Source organism: Triturus cristatus, chromosome 1_2 (genome assembly GCF_964204655.1).
Source record: "Triturus cristatus chromosome 1_2, aTriCri1.1, whole genome shotgun sequence".
Lineage (NCBI taxonomy): Eukaryota > Metazoa > Chordata > Amphibia > Caudata > Salamandridae > Triturus > Triturus cristatus.
This window is the reverse complement of record NC_140580.1, coordinates 968,770,868-968,785,122: the sequence shown is the minus strand read 5'-3', so window position 1 is coordinate 968,785,122 and position 14,255 is coordinate 968,770,868.

Genomic DNA, 14,255 nt, shown 5'->3' with positions numbered 1-14,255 from the left:
CTACTAAGACATGCCCCACACATCAGGGCATGTCCTACCTTATGCCTACAATGCACCCTGCCCTTGGGCCTACCAGAGGGGTGGCTAATATGTAGGTAAGGGAAGGTTTAGGGACTGGCAAGTGGGGGCACTTGCGCAGTCAGCGCGACGGTCCCAGACCGCGCACAGGGTCTGCGGTGGCAGACCCTAGACACATTTTACAAGGCCGCTTTCTGTGGGTGGCGCAACCAGCGCTGCAGGCCCACCAGCAGCATTCGCATTTACAAGCCCTGGCACTCCTGGTGCACTTTACTAGGGGCTGATAGTAAACCGAATAAGCCAAACATGGACACCAATCAATGTATACATTTTACCATAGGGAGAGCATATGCACCTTAGCACTGGTCAGCAGTGGTAAGGTGCCCAGAGTCATAAAACAGCCAACAACAGGTCAGAAAAAATACAGGAGGAAGGCAAAAAGTTTAGGGATGACCCTGCAAAAAGGGCCAAGTCCAACAGCTGCCAGTCAGGAAACGGGCACAATTTAGGTCTCTTTGTCTGGTTTTTAAAGCCCTCCAGGGAACCGGACCCGAATTCTTAAAACACAGACTCCACTGGTATATACCAAAAAGAGCACTGCGGTCATCTGACGCAAAACTCGTGAATGGTCCCTGGGTAAAAAAAGCCAATTGGGGCGGCAGAAGCTTTATAGCTAATGCGGCCAAATCATGGAATGCTCTTCCACCATCCTTGAGAAATTCGACCAATCTTTTGGCCTTCAGGAAAGCACTGAAAACATATTTGTTTTCTAATTTATCTGATTAAATTCCAACACTCTTTTAGTCCGCAGTAAGCCTTCACACAGCGCCAGGATGCCTTCGGATAACAGTTAGCGCTCTACAAGTACCAATAACATTAACATAAACATCCCATATCAATTCCCTGAGCAGTGTGTTTAAGGATCAAAACTAGCCTTTTGGAATCCAGATGGGGAGATTTGCGAAGTGGCAAAGGACTTGGGCAGAATAATAATTTTAGTCACCGTCATTCTAGCCATAGCTGAAGTGTTCCCCAGAAGGCAATGTTTCTGTCCCAGGCCTGAATGTATCCTCAGGATCGAACCGATGCTCTTAGGGGTCCACCTCTCGACAGCCCCACGTCTGGATATGATATACACACAGACTAAAGGATGGTCAAGCGGGGGAAGGGAAGGATGGGGACAGCGGCGCGGGAGACCTGTGGATACAAGAGAACAGATTACCACCTAGACATTTCCAATAAATCCCTACTCCCGCTAGACTCAACTGAACCCATACTTCCACTGACCTGTAAAGAAAGAAAAGGCTGCCGGCTGACAGGGGTGCCGAGCATGAAATCACAATTCCTCACACCATAGACTGTAAAACACAACACATAACATGAGGCTACCGCTCCAGCTTGAACCTCCCTCCTTCTGTAATGTGTGACTTCCTTTCCTATATGCAACACCTACCCTTGATATGGATGAAGGAAGACTTCTAGCTCAGAAAGAACACCTTCCTTGAATCACCCCTGTAAGAGATGAAGTTGCAAAATATTGTGAGTCACGTAAGACATGAACATGAAGTGCAAGCAAACTCAAAAGTATCATAAGCACACTATGACCTGTGTAGTTACGCAAACCAAACCACTGTATCCAGGAAATAATTCAGGTATAGAAATAAGAACAAAGTCGAGAGTTCATAGTCACTCTCTAGGTAACTCTAGCCCAGTACTAAGTAGGCTAACAAATTCTTCCCTGCATGAGCCCTATGTCCTGGACTCGCCAACAGGGAAGACAAAGAAGAGAGTTCCTCTCCACGAGGAGGAGTTTATATGTGCTAGGTAGCGCAATTGTCGCTATGACCAGAACTACCCTATTTCCCTCACATGACCTCTGTGGGCAAACTGTAACAGTGACGAAAATTCGCCAATGTAGGGAAATACAGTAATGAGCACCGACACGAGTCGTGCTCTAAACAGGTCTCTGATAACCCTCAGAGTACTCCAAAACGGAATATCAAACAAGAGGTGCCCAATGGCACCATTACCAGACCAGGAATGTGCAGCAAACAGCCAGCGTCCGAACCGGACTTCCATGAATAATCGTCAGCGTCTTCTGCCGCTGCCTCGCCTCAACCCGGGTGTCCGGCGTCACGTGGGGCGGCGCGTCTGAAGTCAGACGTCCGCCGAGGCTGCCAGGAAATGTAGTTCTCCCCTGCCGCTCATCGAGTGCCTGTGCGTGCGGCAATACCGTGACCCCTGACAGTTTCCCCTCAAAATATACAGTGCGGACCGCCAGGTTACTCTCTCTAGTGTCTAAATCGGAGTGGTACACCATGACTCACAGGTACTTGAAAACTCTGGGCTCCCAGTGGATGCCTAGATGTGGTACAGGTCTCAGGGGGTCCAGCAGTTCTGAAGACACAGGGAACACACGTCTTCCTCCAGTTAATACACAAACTGACACCCTTTCAAGTTCTTCCAGATGGCCCACACACACATCACAGAATCTCCCATCAGTCCTCTCTGTTGTATAGTATCATGCCATCTGCATACTGAGAGAATGCAAGCTGTCAGTCGCACAGCTGGAGTTCCCTGTCTCGCCCCTCAGCTCTTAGTATACAAGTAAATGGCTCAGCCAGCAGTGCAAAAAGCATCTGAGAGAGCAGGCAACACTGTCCACAGTAGATCGTAAAGGGGTCCGATGTGCACTGGCCCATGCAAACTCATGGCTGTGCATTCTTGTACAGCAATGCAAACCAATTGTTCAGGCTCTCACTCTGGGACATCATATTCATGACCGCTCTCAGATAATTCCACATCAGTGTGTCAAAGGCCTTTCTGACATCAATTGACAAGATAACTGCCTCAGGGTAGCAAGACAGGGGGGCGTGGGCGGGCTCATCCAGGGCAAGATATAGATGTCATCTGGTATAGAAGGTGTTTCATTGAGGAATATTCCATTTTGGCCCTTGAGCATCACAGTGTGCAAGTGGGATTGCAAACCTTCACTTATCCGCCTCCCATTAAAATGATCTACCAATAAACACTTTCTAGACTCTTCCCTCTTCTAGCCCTTCATTATCCTTTTCAATCCAACTAACAGACTCACATGTTCACCTCTCAAATTAATTAATATTTCCCTATACTAATTCACTACTAATCCTTTTTGGGTTCCAGAGTAGCGTGCTACTCGCTTAAAAGTGCTTTGATGATTTGTCAGGGGTAGTAAGCACTATATAAATACAGTTCCAATTACAATATCCTACTGAGGATTTTATGATCCAAATTTAACATGGAATGAGGTTGGTAGGCCGCCACAATGTGATGTCGCCCTTAGGTTTACGGATAGAGACTATAATGGCTTTGTTACTCAAACCCAGCATGGACCCATATTCCATCGCTTTTGCATTAAATTTCCACTAGTTTCAACACTAGGAGCTATGCGTAAGTCTGATAAAATTCTACTGGTAGGCCATCCATACCAGGCGATTTACCCTGCTCAAATACTTTAATGACCTCTCTGATTTCGGATTCAGAGATGGGCGCTCCTAACGTACCCAGGTCCCCTGCCATCAACTGCGGAAGCATTGCTGTATTGAGAACGGCACCAAATACCTCCTCAGGTGTGGGGTCTTGTTCCTCGTGTAACTCCCTGTCCCTTCTTAGCACTGGGACACTCTGTGGAGTAGCAGTGCGCTTTACAAGTGCCAAGTAACATAACATAAGATAACCCCCACAAGTTGGCAAAGGGTGATGCGTGTCTGACACACAGGATAAATAAATATATATACATACATATATATATGCCACACTTCCTCCGCAAAGAAGAAAATAGGATCGCACTCCACCGACTGTTGATCAATGTCTAATTTATTTTTTAGTCATATTCATCCGCATTACACAGATACAGCCAACGCGTTTCGTCAACCTCCGTTGACTTGATCACAGTTGTTTGTGTTATGATAAACTTTACATTTTAAACAAATCATTTCAAGGAAATGCAGTGACATCATTTCCTGTGAGAAACGGGGCATTCACCTACAGACTCCTGGGAGATGTAGTCCCCTTACAAATTTACTCATTCCCTGCGAGTAGGCTTAAGCACAGGTAATTAACTAATATTTTCCCGTCTTTTCATTCATTATTATACATACAGTGAAGCATTATGAAAAATCAATCAACTATTGACCTTCATGTTAATTTATTTTAGCTTTTTTTGTAACAAAATCAGATTTGTTGTTCCTTCAAAAAAAGTCTCTTCTTTAAATTGATATGAGAAATGTCGCCCTCCAGTGGGCAGTGTTCTAAGGTTTTCAGTTACTAGTAACCCTTTTCTTTCAAATTGTATGGATGTAATATTCTATTGTACAGGTCGAGTTTGAAAGGCAGCCTTATCATCCCGATACTCCTGTCGTATTTTGGGTCCTTTTCTCGTGGTCCAATTCTAGCTGTTTAGTAGATTCAAAAAGTGGTTTACTGTTCTATCATTACTATGTTCGGTCTCAGTTTGTTAAAGGTGTATGTAAAGTTCTTCAGACTGATTTAGACCATGAGGGGTCATGTTCCTAAAGTTTATGATATGACGTGATTCTTTCTGTCGAAGTAGTTTCTCCCGATTTCCTCCTCGTGCATTGATGGGTATTGTCTCAATTCCATAAAATTTGAGGGATTTCCAATCGCTGTTGTGGTGTCGTTCCATATGTTTGGCCACTGCATTGGCTTTATCTTTATTTTTTGTGGCGCGAATGTGTTCAAGAATTCTTTTCTTTAGTTCACACATGGTGCTTCCCACATATTTCAAACTACATGGACACTCTATTATGTAGATTGTGTATTGGCTTTTACAAGATATCGATCCTGTGATTTGCCAGATTTTTGCATTCGCCATAGTTGTTTCACTCGTTGGTTTCGCGATCTGACACGCCTTGCAATTGTGGCATTTTATGAAACCTTTCTGCCTTAACCATGTTTCTTTGTTTGACTGACTTTGAAGTGGCTATGTACAAGCCGATCTTTCAAATTCTTTGCTCTTCGGTAAGTTATTACTGGTTGAGGTCCCATTTTCTCTCCCATAATGCTGTCCAATTGCAAGATTTTCCAATTCTTTTTGATGATGCCCACAATTTCTTTAGACTCCTGAGAGAAATTCATTATCAGTCTTATTGGTTCCTCATCTTGTTGTTTTTGTTCATTTTTTGTAATCAGACACTCATCTCGTGTTATTTGCTCTGTTCCAGCAGTTTTTTACTAGGTGTGTATTGTATTTTCTCTTTACAAATCTCTTTATTGTTCCTGCACTTTGTTTTCTCCATTCCTCTTCCTCACTGCATATTCTCCGGAGGCGGAGGAATTCCCCATACGGTATGCTTGATATGAAAGACGGTTGGTGGAAACTTGTTGCTTCAAGTGTGGCATTTGTGGCTGTGCTTTTACGGTGTAGGGTTGATTCCAGGCAGTTATTTTTTACATATATTTCAGTGTCTAGGAAGATTACCCTTTCCCCATTCATTTCATATGTAAATTTCAAGTTTGTTATGCTGTTGTTTAGAATTTCAAAGTACTCCTGAAAATCCTCATCATCCCCATTCCAGATGATCAAAAGATCATCTATGTAGCCTGTCCATTTGATTATTTTTGTAGTATGTTATTCATATTTCTTGTTCGATGCCACCTCCTTTTCCCACCAACCCATTACCAAGCAAGTGTAGCTCGGGCTGAATGAAAAGCCCATAGCCGCACCGTTTTTCTGACGGTATAGATCATTGCCAAATAAAAAGATGTTGTGTGTGAGGCATAGTGAGATCATATCAATTAAATATACATATATGTGTATGTATATATATATATATATATATATATATATATATATATATATATATATATAGGACCGGAGCTGGCCAAAAGTTTGGAAAATTTCACGAAGATTCATCAACCGGCGCCAGACTTATTGGGAATAGAATGTTGCGGATTTCCTATGGAAAACAGGTCCTAACTATAACTACCTACTGGCGACCGCCAGTAGGTAATATATATATATATATATATATATATATATATATATATATATATATATATATATATATATATAGAGAGAGAGAGAGAGAGAGAGAGAGAGAGAGAGAGAGAGAGATATGAACATGCACTAGTGCACTAGTAGTTCAAATTGTAGCATGCTGTAAAGGGTCTCACTCTCTGATCCTAGAGTGTGTGTAGCAACAATAAACATCAGAGTTCCCTGTTAGGGTCCCCTTCAGCACAGCAGATGCCCCTACCAGCAGGGGTTATTTTCTTTCCAATGATTTAACTTCCAAATCAATTCAAGTATAGTATTTTATTTTTCTTTATTTTTATTTTGCCATGGTGGTAATCATTCTTCATCCACCATGTCCCAGATCATATTCATTCAACAAATGATAATCTTTTCAAAGTGAATTTCATCCACGAAAACACTGATATTGTTATCCCATCGCAATGCATTCCGGGCCGTGGACCTTCGTCAGGTGATATCGATTATTTCTGTCCATGCAACGTAAACTTCTTCCGAGTATAAAAATACTATACTTGAATTTATTTGGAAGTTCAATCATTGGAAAGTAAACAAGCCCTGTTGGTAGGGGCATCTGCTGTGCCGAAGGAGACAGACCCTAACAGGAAATGCTGCTGTTTAATGACACACAGAATACCCATCAGCAATGCCTTGTGCTCGGATGGCATGCGCCGTGGGCCCAGATATTTTATGTGGATGACTTGTGCAGTGACCTCTAGGGAGCACACCAGCTTGTCCAATTGGACGTGCAGATCATAAAGCGGGGAGTAAAAGGAATTCTCTCTCCGTCCCATGTTTCTCAGGCTCCCTGTGTCTCGGAGGGCCCAGTGTCCAAGTCACTACCTGTAACCAAGCACCAACCTAACTGCTGGGGAGTCTGCAAGAGGGGAGGTCTGATCAGTCAAGGGTGGTATGTGCAACACAATTATAGTCACCCCCCCAATATTAATGGAATGTTGGGGGTCATGTGAGAGGACGTGTGGGAGTGTTTTGAGGAAGTGTGCTTGAGCCATATTCGGGTCGTTAATGCAACCTATTGGTATCTGTAGCACATTGAGCCTTCCTGACAGCGGCAGCATTTTAGAAGAAGTGGTTCATATCTGTTTTCCGAATCTGTCCCCGATTTCTATTTCTCAAGCCAGTCCCATTCTTTGGCAGGTCCATTGAAGAATACAGCGCGATCATCCACGATGACTTTAAGTCTTGCAAGGAAGAACAGCATATATTGAAGGCTAGCATCCCATAGTTCTTTCTGACCACAAGTAAAGAGCATCTCTGATGTTGAACTGCCATTGTATAGTCGGAGAAAATGGCAACAGTTGCGTTCTCCATCTCGTAGCGGCCAATTGTGCGGGCCTTCTGCAGTATGAGGTCCCTGTCAGGACAGTGTGGCAGGTGCCCAACCACCAGGCTGGGTGGCGCCCATGGGGGGGGGGAGTCCTTACAGGCACTCTATGCGCCCTTTTTAATTCAAATAAGTTCAACAGCACCTATGGGGCCACCACTATTGCCAGCCAACCCTCCAGGAAAGGACCAATATCCGTACTCACCAATTATTCAGGCAGTTCAACCACCCTGATCTTGTTGCAGTGGTTTCACCCCTCTGTGTCCACTGCCCTGTGGTCCAGTGTTTCCAGTCATCTAGTAAACTCCACCATCTTACCTTGCAAGCGCTTCACAGTTGGGCACAGCTCACCAATGGCATCCTCGTTGCGCTTCACTTTATCCACTGACTTGCCGATCATAGAGGATGCCCAATTCCCCTGAGACTTTATTAATCTTGATCTCAATGACTTTGCGAGATGTGTTCATGGAGCTAACGATCAGATCCAATTTAGCCAAGGAGTCTGTCGTCTGTGAGGACAAACCAGACAACGCCTCCTGGTCCAGGTGGGCTCCCTTACATGTTGGGGTGCCAACCGACCCCATTACATACCCTGACGGAGTGTCTCTCATAGCTCTAATACAGTTCATGATTACCCGGGCACAGTTTCTCACTCAACGGGGGATCAGGTCTCCCCCGTCTCTCAGCAGCAACTCCACAAAGTGGATCAGCGTCACTATTCAGCTACGTCAGGAGGGGTGGTCAGGAGGTGCTTCAGGTCCCTCACCAATCAGCTCAGGGTGCTCTGTAGGCCTCCTTCGTTTCCACATCTACCTCACCACCTCTATGTCCCATGGCCGGTATGCGAGCATCAGGGCATGGGATCACTGTAATTGCCAAGAGGACAGGACAAGGGGAGAAGTGCTCATTCCCACTGGCACCACTCATGCCCATGCAGTGCTCACCAGCCCTCTTGCCCTTCTGCAGTCACTCATGGTGGGTGTCTTGCCTTCCAAATACCTGGTGACCTCCAGATGACGCAGCACCAGATGATGCAGGCCTCTCCACCTCCTAGCCTCTCGAGGCTGGACACTCAGAGGTCAGGTCGTGTGTAACCCCCTCTGTATGCTCCCGGGCTCCACTACTGTGTCTCTTCCAGTGATTTGCCGTCTTCAAGGGGCAGGCTGCCCATCTCCTGTTGCTATAGTGTTTGGACCATTCATGCTTGAGGCACCGCACCTTCTGCTGCTTGCTCCTGCAGTTTGTGGGCGCCATCTTGGCCGTATCGCCACCACTCATGGAAGGAGCTCCTTTGGTGTGACCTGGGCCACAAACTCTATCAACCCCTTGCCGTGGAGTGCACCCACTCGCCCCTAGGAGACCGGGACCCACTTTGGGAGCATTTCCAGGTGGTTTCAGGCCACAGGTGGGTGGGGAACGGAGGGAGTGGCAGCTTACTTAGAAAGCATAGCCATCTTGGTTCGCAGCTAGACACCCCCCGTGGGGATACTTCTTTCTGCATTCAAGCTGCAAAGCAGTGGAATTCCAACAGTCATCAGAACAACTAAAAATCGCTCAGAGTTCAGAGTGATGGTTAAGACCTGGTTATTTCCAATGTGATCCAACAAAGTATCCACTTTCTCGCAATTTCAAGCAACAGACAGATACCTCTAAGATAAAGGAAGAGTTCATTCAGCAGAATCCATTTATACACGACCCCTAGTATCAGGTAAAAACAACCCCCCCTAGAAACATGCCGCCCATCAATCAGACTCAGATATATATAACAGAATAAAAGAATGATCAATGCAAATTCCAGGGATTGTCCACTATGCACAATGTTACCAGACAAATCTAAAGTAGCCACTATCTAGTCTTACTACATTACTGTATCAGCACCTTCAGCAGCCAAACAGAACAACCAAAGGCGTAACAACATACATCATCAGCCCACAGCTAACACATCTTCAACCTTTATTTCTACTCTTTATACTTCCCAAGATTGCATCCTATGCCAATACACTACCCCACCCATATTAAACACCAGCATGCAAATTTACCTAATTTAAAGATAGGGATTATTCTCTTTACTATCTTTCTAAATGATTCTCTCCTTACACTCTAACCTCTACCTGCCTTAAAACTTCTAATTGTGCCATACTTTTTCCTCTGCTTGCCTTTTTTAATATCTACTGTACCTCAGAAGACTAACCATATCTCTCTTCACAAGTCACAAATTCTCCTTCCTTCTGAGTAAATATTCCTGCAATAGCTAACCTTTTCTTGCCCATTTACTCATCCCACTCTCATAAATCACAAATTCTCCCTCTATGTAACATCTCCTTGCAATTTCACAATAACTAACATCCTCTGCACTATTACATTTATTTACATAAACTCATTTTTATAATCACACCTAACTGCTATTACTTTAATCCACCAGTAGAAACTGGAGAAAATGCCAATTTCCTCAGAGCACAAGACTAGCCCAATAACCAAGCAATATACAAGAACTCCACTTACCCGCACTTTAAAACAAATCCTCACACACGCTGATTTAGCGTGACGATCTCCCGTTTGCTTTCGCAGCGCCATCTTGGGTGTGGGAACCTGCTGCTTGCCACTGCTGGCTGTCATCTTGGGCGGTGCTCTAGCTGCCAAGGGAACACCTCCGCCTACCTACTTAAGGCGCTCAATGCAAGCGCGCAATGCGCGCGCGCAGCGGGCACGCCATAGGCGCGCCGGAGACGCGCAACATGCAAGCCTGTCTGTGCCCGTCCGCGCCCCGGACGCTCCCAGCGCCAGGAATGCTGCCATGTCAAATGACATATCTGGTAGACTAGTATACAGCAGAGAACAACTACTGCAGCTGAACCTACCTAAGGGTTACAATCCTCTGGGCGTTAGTCTTTCCTGTGGATTAATTAACAGCCGGTCACTAGTTAAACACTCCTCTGATGTCTATGGTCTCCTGGAAGACCTAGAGCTAGACGCCCTTTTTATAACAGAAACTTGGGCCACGACCGAGTCCACAGCAGCCCTGAGCGCGGCTTGTCCCAGTGGTTACAAAATCTTCCACAAACCCCGAAGCTTGGGTAGAGGAGGTGGAGTGGGTATGATTTTTAAAGACACCTTAGACTTCAGACCTCTCCAGATTGACGAGGTAGGGGGGATAGAAATTATGGGCTTTTCTTTACAGTCTCCCGGCGGGAATCTACTCACGGGGATGCTATGCTATAGGCCCCCGGGTGCAACCACACATTTCCATCTCCTCGCTGATACCATCATTAACCTTAAACTTGCCCACACCAACATGATCATATTAGGTGACTTTAACCTCACAGAGGATGGAGGTCTCGGTAGCCAACTGAGAGACCTCCAGCATACCTGCTCTAACTTAATCTCCATCAATTGGTGGCCAGCCCTACCCATCAGAAGGGGCATATTTTGGACTTGGTATTTGCTAACCCAGTTACAACGGGGATATCAAGTATCATGCCCTTGAACTGGACTGACCACTCCCTAATACATCTGAGCATGGCATTGCCCCGCTGGAAGAACAAGCCTAGCCAGCAGGGCTTTCATAGGAAGGACAGAGAATGGGCCAAATTGGCCAAAGTTGACCCCTTAATTCTATCATCGGACGTCAGCTATTTTTCTCCTGCTAAGTCCGTGGATGAAAATTATAGATCATTCACTGAACAGATAATTAAAGTCCTTGATCACACTGTTCCCTTAAAGTCACTAAAGAAGGTGAAGAAGAGATCAGCGCCCTGGTACAACAAGGAGCTGTATCAACCTAGACTCTCTTGCAGGCAAGCTGAGAGGAAATGGAGAAGAAAGTATGCCGAGGACGACAAGAAAGATCTGAGATTGATACAATTACAATATAAAGCTCTGATCTTGAGGTCCAAGGCAGACTTCTATGCGAGTTCCATCACCCAGGCCTCCAATGGGACTAAAGCCCTCTTTAAGATTGTTCGCGATCTTTCTAACCCGGATTGCATGAACAATAGAGTAGCTCCCTCACAAGCCTTGTGTAATGAAATTGCCTCCTTTTTTCAAGAGAAAATCGCCAACATTGTCAATACACTACATGACAATACTCAGGATGGCTCTGAGGAAACCGCCAGCTTAGGCGACGGAGATGTCTCACTGACCGCGGCCCTAGACAGCTTTCAACCACTCTCCCAGACAGCTTTTGACAGCCTAATAGAAAGTGTGTCTTCTGGCTCCCCTCTTGACCCTCTCCCTCATACAATCTGGAAACTATATGGGCGTAACACCTTCCCCGGCTTGAGGGTGATCTGCAACCAGTCTCTGATGGCGGGTTCTGTCCCGGACTGCTGGAAATTAGCAGTGGTAACCCCACTGATTAAGAAACCGAATCTGGACCCTTTGGTACCAGCTAATTTCAGGCCTATTTCACTCTTGCCTTACCCGGTGAAAATTCTTGAAAAGTCAGTTAGCAAGACGCTGTCCTGCTTCCTGGAGGAGAACCTCCTGCTTGACAGGGATCAGTTCGGTTTTCGTCCCAGTCATGGGACTGAAACGGCTCTAACTACCATGCTGGATAATCTTCGAATACGTGCCGACAACAGGAATGCCATGATTCTGGTGCTTCTCGATATGTCGGCAGCGTTCGATACGGTGAGCCATCCAGTCCTGGTGGAGAGACTGAAGCAGATAGGTGTCAAAGGTAGAGCGCTGCAATGGCTCCAATCGTACCTGGAGGGTAGACAGCAGGTAGTCACCATGACCCCTTTCTCATCTAGCAGGTCTCCAGTTGCGCACGGGGTGCCGCAGGGATCGGCTATCAGCCCCATCCTTTTCAATATCTACCTACGGCCCCTGTTTCCTCTAATTAAATCCTTTGGAGTCAGCCTGGTGAACTACGCTGACGACACGCAGTTGGCCTTCTCTCTAGAAGGGGCTGATGCGTTATCCATGGACCGGTTCCAGCAATGCATGAAGCAGATCACGGACTGGCTTAGAAGGAACTCCCTCCAGTTCTATAGTGGTAAAACCGAGGTGGTCTTCTGCTCCCCAACCAGTGTCCCAAAACATCTAACTCCTGAATTAAGACTCTCTCCAGAGGAGGACCCCCTGATACCAGTCAGCAAGGTACGCAATCTTGGGGTAATTTTTGTCGACGATCTCCAGATGGTATCCCAGGCTAGTAAGACCGCTTCGGTCTGCTTTGCCCTGCTACGACTTCTCCGAAGCATCCTACCTTTACTTCCTAGGGAATTGCGAGCCACGGTAGTACGTAGCATGGTATTAAGCAGGCTCGACTACTGCAACTCCCTCTATCTGGGGGCCCCGCAGTATATCTTCCAGGGACTGCAGAGGATACAGTCAGCAGCAGCTAAACTAGTGCTTGATCGACGACGCAGTTCCTCGGCTACCGGAGCTTTGAGGGACCTACACTGGCTTCCGGTCAAGGAGAGGGTCTCCTTTAAGTCTCTGTGTCTGACATTCAAAGCAGTGCATGGACTAGGTCCTGCTCCTTTGCAGGATAAGTTTGCTCGCCATCTACCAACTAGGCAGCTCCGTTCCTCCACAGCAGGCCTACTGGTAGTCCCGAGATTTAAACGCTCTCGGTTAGGTGGCAGGGCCTTCAGCATAGTAGCCCCCGGCATGTGGAATAAGCTCCCTATGAATTTGAGACAGTGTAACTCTCTACTTGAATTACGCAAGGGACTTAAAACCTGGCTCTACCCCAAAGTATAACCCAGATTTGCTCTCCCTGTCCCTTTATCTGCCTTCCAGTATGGCTCCCTCAGTCTTAAGCGCCAAGATGCCCGTAGGGTGATAGCCGCGCTCTATAAGTATCCAATCAATCAATCAACTAACTTTGGGTTACAGAGTAGCGCACTACCCAGGATTCAACACGTCTCCAGGGATAGCGAGTGTTCTAGAATGCAATAACGATACAATACAATATAAGTAGAGAGGGCCATGTAACATTCCAGATCCCCCATGCATAACAAAGCTCTGGGTTCAAAGTACAATATCTCTGAAACCGCAGTAGCCAGGAGGATTGTTCAAAAGGTTCACTCAGCTACTTCCCATAGACATCAGTAGAGCCAGCTTTCTTAACCCCTCAACATTTTTTCAACTTCAAGTTGTCAGTAGTATGATATTTTAGGGTATTTTTAAATTAGCTAAAAGTTTTGTGGTTGATTTTCTAGTGCAAAATATTTGTGTATGAATACATCTTTGATCCCTGCACTTGCATTTTACACTCGCCGGTCCGCTTAGTTTAGCAGAGTCAGGCAGGGTGGCCGGCAGCCATTTTGCAAGCTGCCATTTTATGGCACTGCATGCAATTTTTCTTTCAGGAGTACAATTGACTGCACCCTTTACAAGAAAGGGCTGGCGCCACAGGCAAGCCCGTCTGCACCCATCTGAGTCTCTTCCATGGCCAGAGAAAGCCATGCTGCCTATTTTCATCAAGAAGCCCCCAAAGAATCACCTATTCCCCAAAGAAACTCAGTGAACCAGGGGCAGTCTTAGGATGTAAAACTGAACTGCAGGTGCAATCTATTTAGGGTCATTATGCTGTCTTAATTACCATCAGTTGGTGATGGCTGAACCCAATCCAATCAAAGCAATTTATGCCCACTGCAACAACACTATAGTATCACATAGAAAACAGATAAAGCGCCCAGATAAATGTATCAGGTGCCTCGTTAATGTGCGGTCACTCCTTAAGCATGCTTACACATCGCAGACTTTTTAGTTGATGTGAACATTGACATAATGTTTCTAACAGCAACCTAGATCAATGAATCCTCAAGGACCGATGTTGCTAAAGCAGTTCCACATTGTTATGCAACTATGCACATGAACCGAATGGGTAAAAAGGGTGGAGACCTG